The 7,541-nt window shown below is 39.8% G+C and overlaps 1 protein-coding gene across 4 annotated transcripts in view; it reads right to left on the reverse strand.

Moving 5' to 3' along the window:
* The window catches only part of gabrg2 (gamma-aminobutyric acid type A receptor subunit gamma2), a 49,068-nt gene that overhangs the window by 40,226 nt on the left and 1,301 nt on the right, over positions 1–7,541 (reverse strand). The window lies entirely within an intron of this gene.

Below are 7,541 nucleotides of genomic sequence, written 5' to 3' on the forward strand. Positions count from 1 at the left end.
AGACAAGGTAAGAAGGGATATTTTCAGACTTATCTTCTTTACGTTACAGCTAATAGAGAAACACTGAAATATGCTTCCCTTTCCAATTTGTTTATGCGATTTCTTGTGAAACAAAGTAGGTGCATCACTGAAAAAGGCTACAGAAAAAAAACATGTTGTAGGATTATATATTAAGTATCTACGGTACACAACAACCTGCATTGTTCACACTATAAGGTTATCATTACTCTATGATGTTGTCTTGGTCAACCGCCTGTTAAAAGTCATTATCACCTTTATGTACAGTTTTTATTCCACTCAGAGATGTCTGTGTTCTTGCAGCAATGCCATCTTGTGCATGCATTCTAATTTGCCCCAAAAAATAATGTCCTTTAAACATGGTTATTTGATTAAGAATTAAATCAAATATGTTAAATTGCATTTACATCCAGGACAATTTAGTATATTTGTGAAGAACCAACCAATATTTTAAGACCAATCCTTTCATGGATTTAGGCCACATCAGATAAAAAAACACTACTGGATTATCAGATCGTTGCATTTCATGCATGAAGATGCAGAAGGTCAATGTTTTTTCCTTTCATAATCCTATGGTTCTGAGTCTTGTTCCTGACATAGAAAGACACAAGCAATTGTAATCTGAAAATGGCACTAGCCTCGTACCTGCATGCTAACCTAAAAGGATATACACTATTCTCTATATATGATCTATTATCTATATAGTTTATGGCTGATGGGAATTATGCTTTCTCAGAGCGGACACGCGGCTAGATGATCTAAAGGAGATAATTCATTACCTGAGTTTTACACTGTTTGGTTTATTTTCCATGGAACATACATCAGGGCATATAAGTGTGCTCCACCACGCCAGCCGAGAGCCACTATCATTTATGTGACACATCGCTTTCATCATTAAGTCGGTCCTCCCGGAAGCCTCGTACACACTTTTTCCCATGGAGAGATCTTGCAAATGTTTAATTTAGGTAATGTGTTTAGATAGTCAGCAACTAGGCCTGCATTAGTCATGGAAGCTAACCACAGTTAAGACAGCAGATGTTAGCATTAATGTCAAGTAAATTGGACATTACATTAAATGCCCACCTGGACAGATTCATCACAAGGATTCAGGAATTTCTTCCTCCGTCAAGACCGAAATGAGTTCAGTAATGGCCCCTCTTTCAAACTGAGATGTTCTGACTTTCGTAGGCTTCCATCCAGGAGGCCAACTTTCCCCAAAAACTTTTCCGATAAACTGAATGACAAAGAGCTGTGAGTTGTTTACACAATAAAATGTGGTAATTTCTTAAAGTAAAGGCATGGACACCTCAAGGTGTAGTTGTCTTTATGATAAATAAATACATTATCCTGTATTAATCCCTCTGGGGAAATTATTCTCTACATTCAACTCATCCTTAGTAATTAAGGAGCAGTGGGCAGCTTCGTGAAGCACTCGGGGAGCAACTGGGGGTTCAGCATCATGTACACTTTGACATGCAAACTATGGGAAGACCATAGCTTGACATGCACTCTATTTTCTCGGTTTCACTACTGCAAAAAGTAAAAAGCCATAATCTACAAACCGCCTCTCAAAATTGCCTTTATTTCATGAACCTGACAATGTTTTTAATTGAATTGCATACACTATTTTGGCCCAGAGTTTGAACAACAACATCCACAATTTTCTTTAAAATAAACAGCAAGAGCTCTCCCTCAATTTCCAACTTGGTTAAACAATTCCAAGACGTGAAAGTTGGGTAGCTTGACGGCAGAATTGTTTACCGAAAAGTAAATAGTTTTTTAGGGCCCCACAAGCTTGTGTGAGAGCTGGAGAACACGAGCCAATTTTCCTAAGTTTACTTCCTCACCTCAGACATTTCAAACTGAAACGATAATGATGTCTCAAGAGTCCGCTACCACAAATACCATCACGACTGGGCTGTAAATGTTGTTCCTGCTCTTCCAGACACAAGTGGGATCTCAGTAAATTATATGTCTGAAAAGGTTTGGTCTCTGTTACAAAATATATATATATATTTTAACTCTGAGACCTGAGTATAAGGTTGAAAATGCATTAGAGCCAATTAATTCTGGCAACACCATGCTGCTATCAAATAGGACTATAAAGTGTCAGGAGACTCAGCACTGCATGATGTTGTCTGCAGTAAGAGGGTGTGTGTGTATTGCTGAAGGCCAGGGGTGAGGTGTGTATGCACTCTGTGTGTGTGACAGAGAGGACTAGACAGAAAAGCATGTCATTATGTATTATGTTATTGAAAAAAAAATCTCTGTATCAACAGTTGAGTCATAGAACTGTCAGAGGAATTCAAATGTAAAAATGACAGAATGAAATGTAAAAAACAAATCTTAAATATCTTTTATCTTTAGCTCTAGCACTGTTTCTGAGCATATTCAAACTTAAGGTATCAATAATTACAAGCCATTGCTTTTTATTCAATTTGGGCTTATTAAAAGGGCACAATTACAGCGACAATTCAATCTGAACACACAAAGTTTAAATGTGCACACACTCTTTATCAGGAGGCAATTTTCCGATGCAAACAAAAGGCCAATAATATCCGATGTGACTTTCATATCTCATACTATTTGTGGGGCCTACTCCACGAGTTACATGGAAGTTGTGTCCCAGATGACAGAAAACACTGATAAATGCACATATGAAGAGACCCACAATGCATCAGAAACAAGACAGACAAAAGTGACAGATGGATAGATAGATACAGAGAGATAGGAGTGAGATAGTCAGGAGAATCAGCTAACGGCATAGAAGAGATTGAAGAGCTTTCAGCAAAGCCTAAGAGCAATGAGAGGAAAAAGAGACTCCTGAATGAAATAATAAAGAATCATTATTGGTGAAATGAAAAAAAAAGACATTTTCAAAGGTAAAGCACAAAGATAGAGGCTCTAATAGCTTTCTAATGTTCTTAGGCTGGGTGTGAGGAATACTGTTATGACCAGCACTCTTCCTTAGCCTGCATTAAGTGCTATCCATCTACACCACCATAGCAGTGGCAAAAACATTAAATCTTCATATTTTTTTCTCTCAGGTGTAAGCTTTTAGATGTGGATAACTGTATACCATACAATATATATGCAGGGAGCGTCTGTCTCTTGCACTGACAGACTTGATGTATAGATGGGTGGATAAACAGGGCAGAGAAGGGTGTAAGAACTTGAAAGGTTTTTTTGGGGGGGGTGGGGGGGGGAGGGTTAAGGTTGCTGTATTCATCTCGCTGAGTAACTTTGTGCATATGGAAACACTCCAAAGACCAATAGATCAAAGGAAGAGCCATGTGTTCTCAACTTCAGGCAGATCTGAGGTTTTGCCTACTAATGCGGTACCTGAGGATCCACAGAGAGGTCTGCTGCGGCGCGTGTCGTACGTGTGCGTGCCGTTAGTGCGTTTCTGTGCCGACATTAGCGTTTGTTTTTTTTCACACATGCGCATGTTCGCAGCTGCGTATGTAATGATGGAGAGAGGACTGGAGTCACATGTTGTGTTCACACCTACTCTTTTTTTTTTTTGTGTGGACAGTCTAATATTTCCATACATTCGACACCTTCACATGTGGAGCCACCATCAATAAATACTCTGAACGGCTCGATGTGGAGCGGTCAAAACAGCTCATTTAAAATCACGTCTCGGGTTTCCACGTAAAAGCAGCAGTGAAGCGCCCGAGCATCTGCAGTTTTGCACATTTATGAGCTGGTCTAAGTAGGGTAATGACATCAATACCAGCTATAGAAACAGCTCTATGCCTACCATTAGCACACACATGGAGTTCCCTCTAGCTATCATCTTTGCATGTTTTATACTGTACCTAATAAAGGAACCAAATCTAATGAACCCTTGTGCTAATTATCAACCAGCATGAAATTGGTTCTGCACCTATGGCAACAAGACAATAAGCCACTTGTGCACGTCAGACGTTGCTGCAGCACAACCCTCGCCCACAAGCTCTGCCATTAATAAAACAATACAACACAATGGAGTGGCAACATTTTTTTCAATAATCAACTAAATGTACTTATTTGAAAAAAGACGTATGTACTTCTGAGTATTAGATCATGCTGTCAATTTGCAAAAAATGACCATCTGCTTTTATGGTACTTGCATCAAAAATGAAAAAGCAACCTGGGCCGTCAGCCTGCTTGCTTTAACTCACTTATAACTGACCTCAGGCAGTGAGAACAAGTGTATCTCCAGGCTAAACACAGAATCTTAAATAAGTGGATGTTGGCATCCAAAGGTTGACTTGTTTCTTTCAGCAATCAAGCACAGTAAGGCAGATTAGGCCAATTTGTACTGTTGGCCAAGTGGTGTATCAAGTTAAAGGGCCAATCTGTATTACATTAGATGATAAAAAAGATGTCAACAAACTCTCAGCAGCAGCAACATTAAATATGAATCCGTAATGAAGATCCTGTCTGACGTCGGTGGAATGAAATACGTGGCAATTCAAAGTGATGGCAGAGTCCAACTCCGGGTGGGGTGACCTTTCTGTTTGCTTCATGTCAGTGAGGATATACAGTGAGTCAAATTCTAATACAACATCGACTGGATGGTCATCAACTCTTCCATGAATACAAATTAGGCCATAAACATGACCGTGTTGGGAAACCAAACCTCACTGTTCTGGTTTGAACAGTATTCTCTCTCTCTCTCTCTCTCTCTCTCTCTCTCTCTCTCTCTCTCTCTCTCTCTCTCTCTCTTTCTCTCACTCACCTTCTGTGTACCTGGGGCCTTAAAATAGAAACGCACAAACCCTTTTGGAGTAAGGGTAGTAGATCTATATTTATCCACGGGATCTCTTGGAATAAAAGGTAGAACCAGTGAAAGCCATAGTGAGAATGCTTTAGATAGGACACTCTGAAATAACAAAGGCACGCTGTATCCCAATATCCATGACCCTTCTTCCGGTTCCACGTGGTGTTTACTGGGCTGAGTAAAAGCGAGTAATCACCACTGTCAGATAGATGGATGAGATAGATAGATAATTACTTTATTGATCCCCAAAGAGAAATTCAGGGTCCACATAGCTGAAGACATCACACAACATGATATATACATACAAACACTGTTAAAAAGGACTGTCCAAAAAAAAAGAAAAACAAGTTGGGTGAGAAGAAGCCCAGGCTGGGATGGAGGGAGCGGGGGCGTGTTGTGTTATTAATTCACTAAACTCTATCCCGGGAATCTGAAACCACTCTGACCTTAATGCTCAGGGGTGATTAATACGACTGAATTGTAAACACGAGGCAGCTCTGAGGTTAGTCATCTTCCACCGTCATTTTAAATGGACGGATAAAAACGGTAAAAGCCACATAAGCTAGTCGTTATGTTGGTCAACATTATACAGCTCGACTCTTTCCAAGTGGTGACAGGAAGCGGATAGTATGTGAGCTTGATCGAGTCAAACACAATGGATGGACAACCATTTACTGATAACCAGGTATAACTGGGTTTGGTATAACTAGAATGTGGCAGACTCGGGATTTAATTCATTAAATTGGCACAAAATGTCTCATTACGTTGATCGTATTGTATCTACACGCTCAGAAGAATACTTCAAATCTATTTTCATTTTCATCAGTTGGGATTTCTGTGTGCCATCTTCTTTTACGTTGGATTATGTGCACAGCATATTCTTGCTCTCAAACTCATTAAACCCTGCAGACCCGGAAGTGTCATGTACAAAAAAAAAGTTGGAATAATTATACCAACTATAGATAACTGTGTAGGTGTTTCTGTTGCTGGTTAGGTATGTGTTGTTGTTGTTGATGTTTCTCTTGAGCCACAACTACATTACATGGAGGTGCTTTTGTTACCTTATTGGATTCCGGGGTTGCTTGCATTAACACAACATGAGCCATACAACATTGACATCTTAGCTGATGAGGGATAAAGTTCACAACACAACATGTTCACATCAGAGAGATATTGTGATGTTATAAAACCCTAACAGATTTAGAGAAGCTATGCCATATTGAGGAATATTCTTCACTTGAAAAAGGGGGAAGAAAATATGTTAATGATCAGTATTACTCTGGTGGACTAAGCGTTATATAACTGTATGTTTATTTGTCAGGCATGAGAGCAAGATACATTATTATTGTGTATATCAAATGTGATTTATTGACAGTTAATATGACTTCAATGACACTAATAAAAACTAGCATGTCTTATTGGAATCTTGAACGACAACCCTGAAATCTTATTTACTGGATTGACACGTGTGTTTATCCATTATCCATGTCCATCAAATCAATATAGGGGTTTGTTGATCCATGGGGAATATACAAATAAGTTTGGGTACAGTTATGGTTAGAAAACAGAAATTACAAAATGTAAACAAAAGTAAATTGCAGTGGGTCCAAAAATCTGGTTATATGTTGAACATCCTCTGCAACCTAAAACGCGCTCACCAAACAGTACACATCACTTGGCATAATAGAAAAGAACCTGAGCAGAGCACTTCCTCACTGTGACATCACTTCCTCCTGCGATGCTCATGCTATCAGGTTGTACTAAATCTCCCAGCGGACCCTGGGCCTTCATCTGGAGCCTAACTATTGACCGAAGGAACAAAACATTTCTTGATACATATCTTTTACGTCTACGTGAGGAAGGACTTTGCATTAGGGGTTCATGTACGGCGATGCAATCAGACATCACTGCACATGGTAATTACCAATGAGTCACAATGAGGCCTTGAGAGACGCCTTACGTAACAGGTCTCGTACAATAATCAAAAATAACGTTGCATGCAATTAACGGAGCAATTAACTATCTTTTAATAACTATACAATGCACAGGACTTGTATATGGAGTATTTGAGGGATAATGTATAGTGCTGTGATGAGGGGGAGGGGATGTAACTAGCTGTGAGACTCATGTATCCCATATAAATATAGTTCTCATTTGGCCTTGGTGTGATTATCTCAGAAATACATTTCACATGCCAGTTCAATTATCACTCACGCACAACTGATAAAATTCATAACCTACACACACATGTCTCAATTGTTGTTGTCACGCAATTGGACATGGTGTTGTGTTTACACAAGCCTATCACTAACTTAGGCACACAATTAGAAATGCACAGGCCCGATAATCAAGCCTGGGCACCGGGGGCCCTGAGGTTTGCCATCAGCATGATGGCGATTGAACGTTGTACGATTTATCTGCCTCCTTTTTTTTTTAGCCTCCAGCGGCACAAGAAGACGAAAGTGATGCAAAGGAGCCTCGCCATCCTCCCTCTTGACATCTCTCAGTCTCAGTGCGTGAGGAATAATGTCTTCACCGGGGAAGACTGAACAGCTTCTCTCTGAAATGGCAGTCCTTTGCCTCTGTGTGTGTCTGTGTGTGTGTGTGTGTGTGTGTGTGTGTGTGTGTGTGTGTGTGTGTGAGTGTGAGTGTGTGTTCAAGAAAAGGATGACTCCATATGTGTTATCCTTGTCCTTATTGTGCCTTTACACTTGTGTGCTCTGTGTGATTGTCTGCCATTTTGAAATGTTTCTTA

This window comes from Clinocottus analis, unplaced genomic scaffold (assembly GCF_023055335.1).
Source record: "Clinocottus analis isolate CAN_PGR_092001 unplaced genomic scaffold, fCliAna1.0.p SCAF_5, whole genome shotgun sequence".
In the NCBI taxonomy this organism is placed as follows: Eukaryota; Metazoa; Chordata; class Actinopteri; order Perciformes; family Cottidae; genus Clinocottus; species Clinocottus analis.